Source organism: Vicugna pacos, chromosome 25 (assembly GCF_048564905.1).
Source record: "Vicugna pacos chromosome 25, VicPac4, whole genome shotgun sequence".
NCBI lineage: Eukaryota > Metazoa > Chordata > Mammalia > Artiodactyla > Camelidae > Vicugna > Vicugna pacos.
In genome coordinates, this window is record NC_133011.1 from 12,304,871 (window position 1) to 12,322,375 (window position 17,505).

The window sequence follows — 17,505 nt, forward strand, 5'->3', positions numbered from 1 at the left end:
ATGTCATCAGAAGATGTGCTCTTACAACAACTTTAAAAATCTTTCTAAATAATTGGGCTTTCAACTTTGTGGACTGGACATCAGTGGTCTTGAGAGTTGAAGCATCAATTATATAACTAACACTCTTGAAGGAACAGTTTTGGTTGCTATGACATGAATAGTAATTGTTTAAGTGGATTAGTTGAAATGGAATATTCAGTTCCTGTACTATATTGTGACGTTAAGTATGATCTTTAAAGTGGCAGAAAAATAACATCATAGATATGGACAATTGTATTTTATTCTGAATTGCTTTCTTGGAGGAATTACTAGACCAGTACAATGTGTCAATCATAGACAATATACTATTAAAAGGGGACTATTTCAAATAGTTTTCTTGAGAGTTTTTCTAGGTAACTAATCTTATCCTTAAATCTGCAACTCAACTTTTGTCAGGTTTTCAGGTGGTAGGGCAGTTTACTTCTATGACATATAAGCAATGAAATGTAAAGAAATAAAATCTCCCATAATAATTCTCTAAAAACATTTCCAGGTTCAACTTGTCAAAGAAATAAAGATTTTCAATACAACAATAATATTTTATGTATCACAAATCACTTAACTGGAGATAAATATAGCTTATTAAAGTATTTTATTATCTAGTGAGTAATTGAAATTTACATAGGAGTGAAAAGCATCAACATTTTAGACGGATATTTTGTTGGAAACCATATAGTCCGATCCTTATGTTCCAAACTGAAAGTTCTTAGTTGATTCTCTTATCATTGTGGTTCTTGAGTATCCTTTTCGTGCATAAAGGAGGTGGCAGGATATCCTGTGTTCTTTTACATCTAAAATAAATCAACTAAAGGTCTAGCAAGAAAAAAAAAAATCGATGTCTGCTTCCAAAGTAAATCCACTTGATAGATTTTGATGAAATGCCACTTTAAATTCTTAGTGTCAAGTTTTCTTATTGTAAACTCATTTTCCCCCAAATTAAGTTAATCAAGATACAAACATAATTGCTTTTGTCACCAGTAAAAAAGTCCTCAAGTATTATGAAATCTAAATTTTGTGATCTTATCTTTGGAAGCAAACAAAAATACTGAGATGGTAGATGGTATTTAACAGTGTGCACTGCACTGAGGTAATCAGCTGCCTTGAGCAGTATTCAGATGAACATGATAATGATGATTATCTTTTGTGATAAAATTTGTGGGAAAATGTACTTAATATTCTCTAAGTTTTTCTCTTTTCTCAGTTTTAGTAATCTTTCTTGTACAATAAAGAAATCTGTATTTTCCTCCAAACCTTTAATTATTTCTTTGTTACTAAATGTATGACAGTGAATTTGCTGTGCAGGCTGGCCACACAGGGGCATAATAGGACTGGAATTTATTCAGAATAGATATTAAAGACAGTCTTCCTTTCCTTTCCATTTTCATGTAATGAGATAGGAAGGCTTTAATATTTAAAAGTAAGATTTAAAAGACCTAGGAGAGCAAAGAAGATTTAAATTTGTTGGTGTTTTCAGTTACAAATAAACTAACCATATGATCTGATTTGCCTGGACTGGTCCCAGTTTATGCCTGCTGTCCCCCACTAATTATTATTAGTACTGCTTTTCTGTCTCAGAAGTGTTATTATTTGACAATAAATTACAGAGCCACTCTTATTGTAAAATTAAAATGTAAATCTTGAATTCATAGTGTAAATGGGTTCTTTTCCACTAAAACATTTCTACAGTCTAAAACAATATTATTTTAAATACAACTTGATTTTGCAAAATAAATGTTTATTTCATCTGGTAGTGTTTTTGGTCAGAAGTATTTAGTCTTTTACATAGCATTTACTATTGCTTTGGTTTATAATGAAGCCATCAATTTGTGCTCAGGATTTTTGGCACAGACACCTGTTATTCATCATGGCACATTAACGACTACTTTGACATTGAAAGAACAGCATGCTTACTTTTCATAGTTCTGAGAGTGCAGTCTGTGCAGCGTGCAGTGTTTGGAGTTGGTATGATCACAGCACAATGGATTTTTCATGATAAGAACACACTTCATGAGCAGTCTGTATTCTGAAATATAAAGAACCCAATAGGCTGATATGAACGCATGTACACACACATGCATATATTTATGTATATATAAACCCTCTTAAATGTATAATTATAATAATAATTATTATTATAGACATAAAATTTATCTTAACAATTATCTCTTTATATTTCTAATCGGAATGACTTTTGATTCATAGATGTCTATCATTAATATTTCTACCAGAATATTTACTGTCGATCTTAGCTCTATACCACAGTATCAGTATAGATACTTAATGATAAGGAGATATAGTCTTTAAGCACTGTTTTCTGTATTCAGAGAACTTTTTATAAAGCTATTGCTTTCACTGATGACTGACAGGTAAAAGTTAACTATATATTTTAAAATTAACAGCTTTCGTATGACCGTATAAAATCTTAAAAAACTCAAAGAAGAAAATTACTGGCAAACTTTTGTTTAATTCTAGCACTATTCACTGAATAGTAAAATGAATTCATTTCATACATGCTGTGGGCTCTCTTCATATCTGTTTATGAATTAGTCACGAAGATTCATGTACCTAAGAAAAGAATTCGGAGGACTGATCTAGGAATTTTGCTTCTGAATTTGAGAAGTTTTAAGTATCTCAGAAATGTGTGTGAGCACTTCCTTTGGGGCAAAATGAAAAAAGTCACTGCACATTAAAACTGTGATATTGTAAAACATGACGGCTCCTTATTGTGCCTAGTGTTTTTCAAACCATGCTTCTTGTTTGTCTTTTGATTTTAGCAGAGAACACTTCCTTTAAAATCTAACTCAATATGTAAGACAGATAAAAGTGGAGCAGCTCTGGTTTAGAAACTGGGACATGGGGCCCAAATTAGGCTCTAAGAAACACAAGTTTCAGCTGCTTATTTAAATCAAAACTCAGTACTTCTGAGTTAAATTCTTTTAAACTTTCCATTTCGTTGCATGACCTTTGGAATGTTGGAGATAGAGATAATGGAAGGTGGCAAGAAGAGCTGCCGTGTTTAGTCAGCACTTGATTTGTGCCTGACTTTTCTATAAATATTGTGGTAGCTTTACGTCGTGTAATGTTGAACACAGGAATTGTGTTCATACTCGGGTCTCCTACTTCCTGACTATGTGATACTGGTAAAGGCACTATATATACTGTGAGCCTCTTGAGTTAGGGACTATATATTTATTAACCTCTGAATTTCCACACATTATATCCTTCATGATTCTTTATTGTCAGTACTGGCTTCCCTCAGGCTCCAGAACCAAATATTGTTCTGATTTTTTTTTTTCTTAGTATAGATTAGCTTTGTCTGTTCAAGAACATCATGTAATTGAAACCAAGTAGATGATACGCTTTTGTAGAAAACTTTCAGCCCGCATAATGTACCAAATTCATCCGTGTTGTTGCATGTATGAGTAATTTTTCCCTTCCCTGTGAGTAGTATTCCATTTTATGAACAGACTACACTCACTACTCTTCTTTTGGACATATATTTTTCTCTTGGATGAATACCTAGAAGAGGAACTCCTGAGTCCTCGGGTAGGTGTATATTTCATTTTTTAAATGCCAGATCATTTTTTTTAAAGGTTATATATTTTAAACTCCCACGAAATACATTTGAGAGTTTTGGTGGTTCCACACACTTTTCAACATTTGATGATACGTGTCTTTTTAATTTTTGTCACTTTTGTGAGTTTATAATGGCATCTCCTTTTGATATTATTTTGTATTTGCCTGATGTCTAGCAATGTCAAGCACTTTTTCATATGCTCATTGACCATTTGTATATCTTCCTTTGTGAAGTGTCTGCTCAAAATTTTAAAAAAATCTTCCTTTGTGAAATGTCTGTTCTGTTTTTTAAAAAGAAGGTTTTTATTTTGATTAATGAGTTATAGAAGTTCTTTGTCTATTCTGGATATCAGTCATTTGTTAGATAAATGCTTTGTGAATATTTCTTCCAGTCTGTGGTTTTCCTGTTTATTTTCTTAATAATTCCTTTAGATGAGCAGACGTTTTAATTTTGATGAAACCTAATGTATCAATTTTTTGTGTGTTTTTGTTTTCTGTGTGCTGTCTAACAATTCTTTGCCAACCCCTATGCCTTGAAGCTATCCTACTATATATCTTGCAGAAGCTTTAGAGTTTTAGCTTTTCACTTTAGGTATACAATCAACCTCACATTAATTTTTGCATGTATAGTGTGAGGTAGGGGTCAAGATTCATATTTTTCCAAGTGGATAGCTAGTGTTTTATCACGATTTGCTAAAAAGATTTAGAGACTTTCTACTCTTTATTGCATTGCTTTGTCATCCTTGTAGAATTAAATACTTGTATAAGTGTGATTCAGTTTCTGAGCTGTCTATTCTGTTCCATGATCTATTTGTCTATCTTTTGAAGTATCCTAATGTCTTACTTTTATAGTAATCTTGAAGTCAGGTATTGTAAGTTCTCCACCTTTTTTCTTCTTCAAGATAGGGTGGATATGCTAGGTCCTTTGCATTATTCGAGTATATTTTATCATCAGTTTGTTAATTTTGATTTAAAAGTGCTAGGATTAAATCAGGAATTGTGTTGTATTTCTGTACATTGATTTGGGAAGAATTAACATCTAACAACAATGATTTTTCCCCCCTTTGGGGATCTCTTCATTTATTTTAGGTCATCTTTAATTTACCTAAGAATGTTTAATATTTTCAAGGGTAGAGATCTTGAATGAATTAATTTTTTCATAAGTATATTAAGTATCTGATCTCATTATAAGTGGTATTATTTTTAAAATTTCAGTTTCTAGTTGTTTCTGCTTTTATGTAAATAATTTATTTTCAGTGTTAACCTTGTATCTTTTGACCTTGCCAAATTTACTTATTAGTTGTAAAAATTTTCTTATAGATTTGTTATGATAGTCTATGTAAACATTCGTCTCATCTGTAAGTAGAGACACTTCTACTTCTTTTCCAATTTTATGCTTTTTGTTTCTTTTTCTTGTCTTACTAGGACAAGCAGTACAATGTTAAACAAATTTTGATAGTCCTTTAGTTTTTTAACAGTTAAAATGTTATGAATTCCATGATTTTTCTTTATTATCTCCTTAATGTCTGTGGAATTTGTAATGATAATCCTTTTATTTTTGATATTGGTATTTTGTAATTCATGAACTTTCTTTTGTTTGCTTGTTCGGTTTATTTTTTCTTTAGCTCTGTTGATTTTCTCTCTTGTTTGTCTGTTTCACTGATTACCTTTCTTAACTCTCTTTTCACTTGATTTTCCAATTATTTGTATTTTAGGCCGTTTAGAAATTATCGCAGATATTCTGTAAGTTAAAAAAAAAAACTCTTCTTCAGATTGTGTAATTTTCAGGTTTATTGGATCTTTCATAATCTTCTATCAAATGAAAAACTTATCTAGTGAGTTAATTTCAGAAATTTTATTTTTTGTGTTAAAATTTACATTTTTTTTATAGTCATTATTTCTCTGTTGAGATTTTCTATCTTTTCACTCACTATGAGCATATTATCTTTACTTCCTTTAACATAGTTACAGTAGCTTTAAAATAATTTCCTGCTAATTTTAACATCTAGGTTATCTCTCAGTCAGTCTCCATTGATTGTTTTTTCTCTTGATTATAAATCATGATTTTCTGTTTTTTAATATATCAAGTAAATTTTAATTGTATCTTGGACATGGTTAACAATACTTTATAGCGATTCTGAAATCTGTTCTGACGAGTGCTGATTATTTTTAAAGCAGGAAAGGAAGTTAACTTGGCAGAGCTTAAGCTGCAGACTTTGTTTCCCCTGAGGTACAGCAGCTGAAATTTTGTTTTAATTATTTTAATTATAGCTGAGCTCCTTGGATTCTTCCTGTGCATGTGTGAGATTTGGGCAGTGTTTATTATACACAGAATTTAATTTTCTTTCTGTAGCTTTCTTTTTGTCATTCTCTAACTCACTTTGTACCTCTGTATTTGCTCGAGCTCGTTCCTCTGGTTTTTCAAGCTAGTAAGACTGAGTTTTCTAACATAGATTTAGCCTTTAGGCATTGATTAGATTTAGCCAGTGTCATTATCTTCAAAAAGTCATTTGCACCCCAGTGTCTGCTTTTTGTTACTCTCTAGGGCCTTCAGATAGTTGTTTGTTTATATTTTGTCCAGAACTTACTGTCTTTAGAATGGTTAGGTTGATGGGAGCTATTAGGGCATTATCAAGAGAGGAGTCTGTTCTTTAACATTTTAAGTTGTATTTTGTTAAATGCTTTGCTGGCAGAAATCATATCCATGGCTTCTTTTATAATCTCATCTTCATTCTCTGTAATTTGTTGTGCTTTTCCAAATATCATTGGATATTGACCGATTAGGAACCTCAAGTCTTAATTAAATTATCATTGTATCATCAGAATATATAGAGAATACATAACTTTTAAATATTCTTTCTTTACTAATGTACTTCATCCATATTCTAGTAACTATTGCTAATGGTAAAATATGAGCAACATATGCACAGGCTTTCTTCACAAAAAACATAAGATTGATATAACTGATCTAACTATAAGAGAAAATGTCTGATCGGATACAATGAAGATACAAAAGCTGTCGTATTTATTTTTCACCTTTCAGTTGGATGAGCATCCATTCATTTCAAAGATAATTTCCACAGGGAATTTTTAAAGGAAATTTGATGATGTATGTAATGACAATGAGTAGGCTAAAGATGAAGTTCCTTTTCGTGAGAGTAGTCACCAATTGATTCTTCAACTGGTGTCAGTCACAATATAAGAAATTAAAACTGTGTGGTGAAAAATTGATCATTATTTGTAATTATGGCCCATCTTTTAAATTAATAGATTTTCCAATGCCACAGTATCTTTTTTGCAATTAATTTCTGAACATTACTTCTTTGGGTCCTGTTGTGAGTTATATCTTAATTTTGAAACAAAACTTTATGAACATGAAAATGGGATACAGCACCTTTTCTCAAGAAATTGAACAGCTTTTTATAAAACTATTTACACAAAATGTAAATCTGAAGATGAAAATACACTTAGAGCAATGTGTGTTTCAAAGAATGTTATCATATTTCCCATGAAACCCACAGAGCTAAGAGTATGCTCATTATATCTGTTACCATTGGGATTGCAACAAATATATAGAAGAGCAATTTTAATAAAAATGGTACCCCAATTTGATAGTTCTGTCCAAAAAGTCTATAGAATTCTTCACGTGTATGAGCATATGAATCTTTTAATTGTCTTGTTTTAGTTATTTTTGTTCATGTTGGGTTATGTAAAGAAGAGTCATTACTTTATAAAACTCTTAATATGAGTATCAATTTTATACTACCTACCACAAACTTAGTGGGTTAAAACAATACCCGTTTATTATTTGTAGTTCTACAGGTTGGAAATCCAGTTGGGCTCCGACTTCTTTACTTACATGAGGCTAACTCAAGGTGTTGGCTACCCTTGGCTTTTATCTGGAAGACCGTGGGAAGAATCCACTTCCAAGTTTGTTAAAATTGTTGGCAGAACCCAGTTCTTTGTGGTTGTGGACTGAAGTCCTTGTTTCCTTGCTGGCTGTCAGCTGGGAGTTGCTCTCAGCTTATCAAGGTTTATTGCATTCCTTTGATTCATCGTTCTGTCCATTTTGATTTTTATTATTTAATAATAATTCTTTAAAAATTTAGATACAATTGACATGTAATATTGTATTAGTTATAAGTATACAACACAATGATTTTATATATTTTTATATATTTTTATATTGCAAAATGATTACCAAAGTAAGTTTAGTTAACATCCATCACCACACAGTTGCAATTATTTTTTTATCTTGTGTTGAGAACTTTTCAGGTTTACTCTCTTAGCAACTCTCAAATATAAAACACAGTATAGTTAACTATAGTCTCCACGCTGTACATCTCCAGGACTTAATTATCTATAGCTGGAAGTTTGTATCTTTTGACTGCTTTCCATTCTCTCTTCCCACTCACCCCTGACCCCAACAATACCCACTTGTTTCTTCTCATATCTGTGAGTTCATTTCTGTTATTTGGATTCCACATGTAAATGAGATCCTACAGTATTTGTGTTTCTCTGTCTGACTTATTCCACTTAGCATAATGCCCCTCAGGGTCCATCCATGTTGTTGCAAATGGCTAAATAATATTTCATTGTGTATATATAGCACATTTTTCTTACCTATCCATTCATGGACACAAGTTATTTCCATTTCTTGGCTGTTGTAAATAATGCTGTAGTTAACTTGGTGGTGCATAAATCCTTTCAAGTTAGTGTTTGCATTTACTTTGCCTAAGTACTCAGAAGTGGAGTTGGTGATTCACATGATAGTTCTATTTTTTAATTTTTTGTGGCACCTATGTACTGTTTTCTACAGTGGCTGAACCAATTTACGTTCTCACCAACAGCACACAAGATTCCTTTTTCCCCCACATCCATGCCAATGCTTGTTATTTCTTACCTTTTTAAAATTTAATTTTATTAAAAAATCTTTTTGGTCATTTTGATAATAGCCATTCTAACAGGTGTGAGATGATATCTTATTGCGGTTTTGATTTGCATTTCCATGATGATTAGTGATGTTAGCACCTTTTCATGGGCCTGTTGGCCATTGTTGTCATCTTTGGAAAATGTCTGTTCATGTTGCCTGCCCTTTTTTTTTTAATTGAAGTATAGTCAGTTTACTGGTGCGCAGCGTAATGTTTCAGGTTAAACATTATGTACGTATATGTACATGTATATATATATTCCTTTTCATATTCTTTTTTATTATAGGTTACTACAAGATGTTAAATATAGTTCCCTGTGCTATACAGTATAAACTTATTGTTTATCTGTTTTGTACATAGTAATTAATATCTGCAAATCTCAAACTCCCATTTTATCCCTTCCCACCCTCTTCCCCCTCTGGTAACCATGAGTTTGTTTTCTATGTGAGTCTGTTTCTGTTTTGTGAATAAGTTCATTTGTGTCTTTTTTTTTTTTTTTTTAGATTCCACATATAAGTGATACCATATGGCATTTTTCTTTCTCTTTCTGGCTTACTTCACTTAGAATGATGATTTCTATGTCCATCCATATTGCTGCAAATCTCTGCCCATTTTTTAATTGGATTTTTTTTTCCATTGAGCTCTATGAATTCTTTGTATAATTTGGATGTTAACCCTTTTTCAGACATATAGTTTGCAAATACTTTTTCCCACTCCATAGGGTACCTTTCCATTTTGTTGATGGTTTCCTTTGCTCTACAAAAGCTTTTAAGTTTGATGTAGTCCCACATGCTTATTTTTGCCTTTTGCCTTTGCTTTTGCTGTCAGATTAAAAAAAAAATCATTGCAAAGACCGATGTCAAGGAACTTACCCACTGTGGTTTTTTTCTGGAAGATTTATGGTTTCATGTCTTACATTCAAGTCTTCAGTCCACTTTGAGTTGATTTTTGTGTAAGATAGTGGTCCAGTTTCATTCTTTTGCATGTGGCTGTCTGGTCTTTCCTGTACCATTTATTGAAGAGACTATCATTTCATCGTTGTATATCATGACTTCTTTGTCATAAATTAATTGACCACAGTTGTGTGTGTTTATTTCTGGGCTTTCTATTCTGTTCCTTTGATCTACGTGTCTGATTTTATGCTGGTACCATACTGTTTTGATTAATATAAATAGCTTTATAATATAGTTTGAAATCAAGAAGTGGGACACCTCCAGCTTTGTTCTTTCTAAAGGTTATGTTGACATTTGGGGTCTTTTGTGGTTTCATGCACATTTTAGTATTGTTTACTCTTGTTCAGTGAGAAATGCCTTTGGAATTTGATAGGGATTGAATTGAATCTATAGATTGCTTTAGGTAGTACATTTTAGCAATATTAATTCTTCCAATCCTTGAACATGGAATGTCTTTCCATTTATTTGTGTTTGCTTCAGTTTCTTTCATTAGCGTTTTATAGTTTTCAGGTACAAGTGTTTCACCTCCTTGGTGAAATTCACTCCTAGGTATTTGATTCTTTTTGATGCTATTGTAAATGGGATTGTTTTCTTAATTTCTCCTCCTGAGTGTGAATGCAACTGATTTTTGTATATTGATTTTCTTTCCTGCAACTTTACTGAACTTGGTTATTAGTTCTAACTTCTTTCAGCCTTTATAGGTTAAAAAAAATCTTTATTCTTGCCTTCATTTGGGGGAACAATATTTAATTACAGATTAGATACAGATTTAGGTAAACGTTTTCTTTTGTAAGATGTGTAATTTTTAAGATTGTCATATGACATGTCTTAAGACGTGTCATTCAGTTGTCTTCTGGCTTTCTGTTCATGGAGAGGAGTCAGTTGTGATTTTTACTATTTGTTTCCTGTAGATAGTGTGTTCTTTTTCTCTGCTTGTTTTTAAGATAGCTTTTTGTCTTTTGTTTTCAGCAGTTTGAATTAGAAGTATTTAGGTGTGGTTTTCTCTATAGTCTTTTTGTGTGGTTCACTGAGCTGCTTGGATGTATGGGGTAGTTTCAGTCATCAGTTTTTTAAAATGTTGGTCATTATCTCTTTAAATATTTCCTCTGCCACGTCTGTTTTCTCTTTCCCTCTATGACTACAGTTCTATATGAGTTTGACTGTTTAATACTGCCCCACCGGTCTCACATGCTTTTCTGTTTTCTTCATTTTTTTTTCTCTTCCTGTGCTCAGTCTTTATTTTCTAATAATCTGTTTTGAGTTCACTCTTTGCTGTTTTTAGTCTATTGTTCTATTAAGCAGGTATAATGTATTCTATACTTCTCTTAGTGCATGTTTCAGTTCTAGAATTGACACTTTTTTTTTCAAGCTTCCATTAATCTGCTGAAACTCCCCCTCTGTTTCCCTACTGTATCCACCTCTCCATTAAATTTTTTTGACATACTCATTCTAGTTATTTTGACGTTCTTGTCTGCTAATTGCAACATCCTGGCCATGTTTATGACTTCCTGTTGACTTTTTGTTCTCTTAATTATGGATTCATCTTCTTGCCTTTTTGCAAGTCTCTTAATACCTCATTGTATGCTGAACATTGTAAATGATGCATTGTAGAGATTCTACATTATGTTTTCCTCTAAAGAATGCTTTTTATTTATTTCTAGGATATTATTTCTTCTTAATACCTTAATTTCTTCTTAATACCTGAATTTTCTGATGTTTCAACTGGATGCCTTAGGTTTTTCACAAATACATCTTCAAGCATGCTTGGTTAGTGACTTCTGAAATTACTCCTCATCTCTCAGCCCTTTATCGATGTGTTGTACCAGGCTCCATAAAGCCTGCAGATGTACACTTGAGGATTAAGTCAGAAACCTGAGTAAGAACTCTGTTTCTAGAGATTATTTTCTTAGCTCCCTACTCTCTAGGAACCTTCATCACAAATTCCCACTGCATTAGCAAGTCTGAGATCTCTGTTTTTAACACCAGATTGTTTCATATGCTGAGTAAACCCTGTGCTCACTGTCTGGGCTTCAGTTCTTCATGCTGTAGTTGTGAAATTGTTTCCAGGCAGAAAGCTAGTGTGAAGCTTACCTTAAGTGCTTTTTCTTTTGTAGGAATTTCAAACCATGTCATGTCTAATGCCCTAAAGTGACTGTTTCATCTATTCTACCCAGTTTTACAGTTGTCTGTAGCAAGAAGGAAAACCTTATACTAGCTACTCAGGAATCTATTAATTATTTTATAATAATTTGTAAAGCACTAGTGAACCAACCATCTCAAACAAGAGCTGGGTCTTTGGCAAGAATTTACATGTAGCCATTTCTTTACCTCATCCCATTACTGGCTCCTTCAGTTGGTGGCAGTTATTATACTGAACCCATGTTCATCATTCCTTAGATTTCTTTTTTTATATAGGTTTCATATCTATTTATCTATCTATCTATCTATCTATCTATCTATCTATCTATCTATCTATCTATATCTATCTATTTAAATATGTATGTATTTTTAAAAAGCATTAGTGTTTTTAATCTTTATGAAATGTTATTGTTCTGTTTTTCCACATAATTTTACATTGCATCATACTGATGGGTTGTGGCAGTTCATTTATTTGAGTGCTATATAATATTCCATAGTGTTACTATATCACAATTTTTAATCCACTCTCCCACTGATGGGCATTTGGATTGTTTCTAAATTCTTGCTACTGTAAAAATGCTGCTGTGAACATCTCTTTTTTTCATGTATATAAGAGTTTCTCTTAGATATATTCTATTCACATGTTCAACTTTAAAAAATAATGCCAAAGTGTTTTACAACAAGTTTTTTAGGCAATGGCAGTTCAGTGCATTCATAAGTGACAATGAAATGATTTAAGAGTAAAGTATTAATAAGAAAAGTTGAACAATTTTAACCATAGCTGCCACCAGGAAGTACACTTGTTAATTTGAGAAAAACAATCATAGAATACATTTATTTCAAATGAGTATGCTTGTACTAGAAGTTTCCTTCCTTCCTTCCTCCTTTTCCTCCCTCCCCTCCCTTCTCTCTTTTCTTTTCTTCTTCGTCTTTTTTTTTTCCCTACCAAAGCAAGATATGAAACTTTCCTACGTCAGTGAAGGGAAACCTTTGAAATAGGAAAGAGTAGTTGGTGTAGAGCAGGCTTTAAAGAACGCAGGGTCTAGTATTTTTATGGATAAAGTCTCCAGATTGCAGACAAAAACTGTGTTGTCTGTGGTGATACTAAATTAGGCTATCTGGGTTCATCTAGTGCCTTAATGTCGTCGCTTGGGAATTATTTTATTTATTTATTCTCAATTAATTAGTTATCACAATTTCCCACTCCTCTACACACACCTCTATCAGGAAGTGAATTTCTTCTTGATTTTTGTCTTTATCCAAAACAATAAATGCTAAATCTCTAAAATTTGTTTGCACATCTGAAATTGTTGCCTTCTTTCTTATTACCTCTGAAGAATTCTTCTTTTTTTACTTTTTTTCTCTTGATGATGTTTATTTATGAATTGTCTTTTTATTTGGATATTTTATTGTGAAACACTGAAAAAACTTGTCAATTTTCCATTCTACTGTCAATTTTCTCTCATCAATTTTCTCTTGGTGTAAAGCTACATTATCAGCAACAAGATGCATACAAGTGAACCAGAGTAAAATTTTTCAGTTCTCACAGCCTGGTGGTCCTCTGTCTCATCACGTCTAGTGCAGAAGTGCAGGTGAGCCTTGTTAACCTAGTCAGCTGGATATCTTCCTCCATCAAATCTTACAGATGGTTTGGATGTTTTAGAAGTCTCTGAGCATCTGTTTAAAATTCTCAAACTGCTTTCAACAAATTTGTTTGAATCCTATTTGTGGTTACACTTGATTATACATCTGTAGACATTTGAGGATTGGCATTAAGAAACAGCTTTATGTCTTATGCTTATTTGATACTAACAGTACTTCTAGTGCAGCTATAATTAAAGTGGAAAATAAACAAAACCAAAGCCAAAATATATGAGATTAGAGTATTCAAAGAAATGGAGCTTAACTTTGTTTTATGTGAGTTCATAAAATCTTGTACATAAAGCAAAATCCTAGTTTTCTATTGACTTCTTTATACTTTCAGTGATTTAATTATGCTTTTGTGACTTCTTTGGACATGTCAAGTTAAAAAAAGAACATAGATGTGGCTTTGGTTTTTGTTTTACAAATAAGAAAAAAAGCATAGGAAAAAGAAATGAAGAAAATACACCAAAGTATTTACACCAAATGCTTTGGGTTTTATAATTTAAAATATAACTAAAAAATAAGCAAGATGAGAATGAATTTTATGAAAATTAAATGAGCTTAAGTATGAAAAGCATTTAGAACATGACCTGGCAAATAGTAAACACTAGGTGGTTAATAATTAATGATAATGATAATAATAATAAATAATAATAATTATTATTTTTAAAATTTTTTTGAAGTATAGTCAGTTACAGTGTGTCAACTTCTAGTACACTGCATAATGTCACAGTCATGCATATATATATATACACACACACACACACACATACATATACATACATACATATGTTCATTTCATGTTCTTTTTCATTAAAGGTTATTACAGATATTGAATATAATTCCCTGTGCTGTACAGAAGAAATTTTTTTTTATCTATAGTGGTTAACCTTTGCAAATCTCAGACTCCTAAATTTATTGCCCCCCACCACCATTTCCTCTGGGAACTATAAAATTGTTTACTATGTCTGCGAGCCTGTTTCTATTTTGTAGGTGAGTTCATTGGTGTCGTCTTTTTTCTTTTTCTTTCTTTTTTTTTTCAGATTCCACATATGAGTGATATCATACGGTATTTTTATTTCTCTTTGTGGCTTACTTCACTTCTTAGAATGATGGTCTCCAGTTCCATTCATCTTGCTGCAAATGGTGTTATTTTATTTTTTATGGCTAAGTAGTATTCCACTGTATAAATTTACCACAGCTTCTTTATCCAGTCATTTGTTGATAGACATTTAGGTTGCTTCCATGTCTTGGCTATTGTATATAGTGCTGCTATGAACACTGGGGTGCATGTATCTTTTTGAATTAGAGTTCCCTGCCAGGATATATGCCAAGGAGTGGGATTGCTGGATCATGTGGTAGATCTATTTTTAGTTTTTTTGAAGAATCTCCATACTGTTTTCCATAATGGCTGCACCAAACTATATTCCCACCAGCAGTATAGGAGGGTTCCCTTTTCCCCATACCCTCTCTAGCATTTATTGTTCATTGGCTTTTTAATGATAGCAATTCTGACTGGTGTGGGGTGATACCTCATTGTAGTTTTGATTTGCATTTCTCTTATAATTAGCAATATTGAGCATTTTTTCATGTGCCTATTGGCCATTTGTATGCCTTCATTGGAGAATTGCTTGTTTAGGTCTTCTGCCCATTTTTGGATTGGTTTGTTTGTTTGTTATTAAGTTGTATGAGCTGTTTATACATTCTAGAAATTAAACCCTTGTCAGTCTCATCTTTTAGAAATATTTTCTCTCATTCTGTAGGTTGTCTTTTGTTTTGCTTATGGTTTCCTTTGCTACTCAAAAGCTTATAAGTTTAATTAGATCCTTTTTGTTTATTTTTGCTTGTATTTTTATTGCTTGGGTAAATTGCCCTAGTAGAACACTGCTGAGATTTATGTTAGATAATGTTTTGCCTATGTTTTCTTCTAAGAAGTTTATAGTGTCTAATCTCATGGTTAAGTTTTTAAGCCATTTTGAGTTTATTTTTGTAGATGGTGTGAGGGAGTGTTCTAACTTCATTGATTTACATGCTGCTGTCCTGTTTTCCCAACATCATTTGCTGAAGAGACTGTCTTTAGTCCATTGTATATTCTTGCCTCCTTTGTCAAAGATTAATAGACCAAAAATTTATGGGTTTATTTCTGGGTCCTGTTTTCTGTTCCATTGATCCATATGTCTGATTTTGAACAAAATACCATGCTGTTTTGATTACTGTAGCTCTGTAGTATTGTCTGAAGTCAGAGAGGGTTATTCCTCCAGCTTCATCTTTCAGTGCTTCTTTTGTAGCAGGTGTTCTCTGGTACAGGTAATGTGTAATAGAAAGGTCTACACACCTTCAGCCCACTCTCATGGTTCCATCCACATACCTCTTTACTGGAATTCCTTGCCTGTCGTCTTTTAATCTTGTTTTTATCTTGACACCTGATGAATCAGGTAAGCTATTCACTACATCCATCAATCCCATTTATGTTCTCATCACACAAAGCGAGTAAGTTATGCTTATTGAGAGGATTTCCCCTCACCACTGCTTTTTGGGTCCAACCTTGAATCGAGCGGAGGTCCAGCAGCACTCCATTGTTAGCTTACACTCACATACTGAGCTGGCCTGTTTGTTACCCAAGCTCAGCCTTTTTCTTTCCTCTTAAGCTGACTGTGAGTGGCTAGGAACTTCAGAGGAAGCACTGATGCAGTAGTGTTAAGTGACTTGGTAGCCTGGGTCACCTGTTAGGGCAGCTTACTTGTGTCCTCTGGACCAGCTCAACCCTAATCCTAGATGAACTGATTTTGTTTTACTATGGGATGCTTCTGAGCCTGTCTGACCTTATGATTTGGTGGCCCCATGAACTTTTGTGGATGTGTGGTCACTTGATGTCCCAAGGTCAGATGTCCCATCTCTTCCAGGACCCAGTAACATGGCAGAAGCAGTTTTCTGAATGTTCTCTGCTTTGATAGCATGGCCTTGTTCCAGAATCCTATGGGTTTGTGTTGCAGTTCTCCTGTTAGGACTTTGCAGAGACTCCACATGGCTTCTTTTTCTACCACAGATATCTCTCTACCATGGGTTCTGTGGGATTGCATAGCAGCCTGAATCCACGGCAGATCTCTTTTTTGGCTCTGGGTCCTACTTATGACAAGCAGCGCCCCCCCCCCCTTTTTCTCTGCCAAATTCTATCAGAGCACTACTCTGAATTATGGTATATGTAATTGAGTACCTTCAAAATCCAGAGTCCTAACAAATTTTAGACTTCTCTCTTAGTATTTGGTGGTACAAGGTGCAATCAACATTCCTTTATGTTGGAGATGTTTTGGCATGTTCTGTATCCTTGGAATTCTAAAAATTTAACTTTTTGACATTTCTCTCTCACTTCATTTTCTCAAATACATGTACCTTACCCTTAGGCTGTTGTTTTGGTCCAGTTAACATGCTGTTATCAAAATAGTTGGCCAAAGGGATGTTCTGTGGAACATTTAGTTAGTAAGTTTCCTTCTGAATATTATGTCAGAGAGCATTACAATTAACATATCCCTAGGTAAGTCTGTGAATATGTACAGTTATTTGGCCTATGTGTAAACTGTAAACTGCTTCTAATCTTCCTTTCTGATGGTAGAATAATCCTTTCACCAAATGAATAACAACACATCGCTTGTTCAATACTGTGTTCATCAGTTCTAGTAAAGATACCATGTTCGGCACAGCAGTTGCGTCTGGGACTACTGCTTGGTTTTGTTTACAGTGGTGTATCTTCATCTTCCATGGTCCCATTGGGTTAGCAAAGGCCGGTCTGGTGAATTAAATGGGCATGTTACAGGGACCACCAGTGTGGTGCCACTGAAGTCCTTGAGAGTGGCGTTAGTCACTGACATTTCCCTCAGAATGCAAATTGTTTTTCACTACTATCTTTTTTTTTTAATCTTTTTTTTGATTTGAAGTATAGTTGATTTACAATGTTGTTTTAGTTTCTGGTGTACAGCATAGTGATTTCAGTTAAACATATGTATATTCTTTTTCTGTATAGGTTATCACAGGTTATTGAATACAATTCCCCGTGGTATACAGTGGAACCTTATTGTTTCACTTACTATCTTGATGATGGTGGTGAGATGATAGCTACTGACCAGATTAAAAAACCAATGCTATAGTTCTGCTGATTGCTGAGTATGCCCATTCTGATTATACATTTGGGAATCAGGAGATAGACATGGGCTGGGACTCCATGTATT

General features: G+C 33.3%; 1 protein-coding gene across 4 annotated transcripts in view; it reads left to right on the forward strand.

The window, feature by feature from the left end:
* The window catches only part of RIMS2 (regulating synaptic membrane exocytosis 2), a 436,528-nt gene that overhangs the window by 98,272 nt on the left and 320,751 nt on the right, over window positions 1–17,505 (forward strand). Inside the window, exon 1 of one of the 4 annotated variants that reach the window (XM_072949587.1) lies at window positions 13,159–13,230. The exons of the other annotated variants lie outside the window; for them this stretch is intronic. The gene's annotated coding sequence lies outside the window, so the exon portion shown is untranslated. Of the gene's footprint in view, window positions 1–13,158; window positions 13,231–17,505 lie in introns of those variants that run through there. 4 annotated transcript variants of the gene reach the window in all.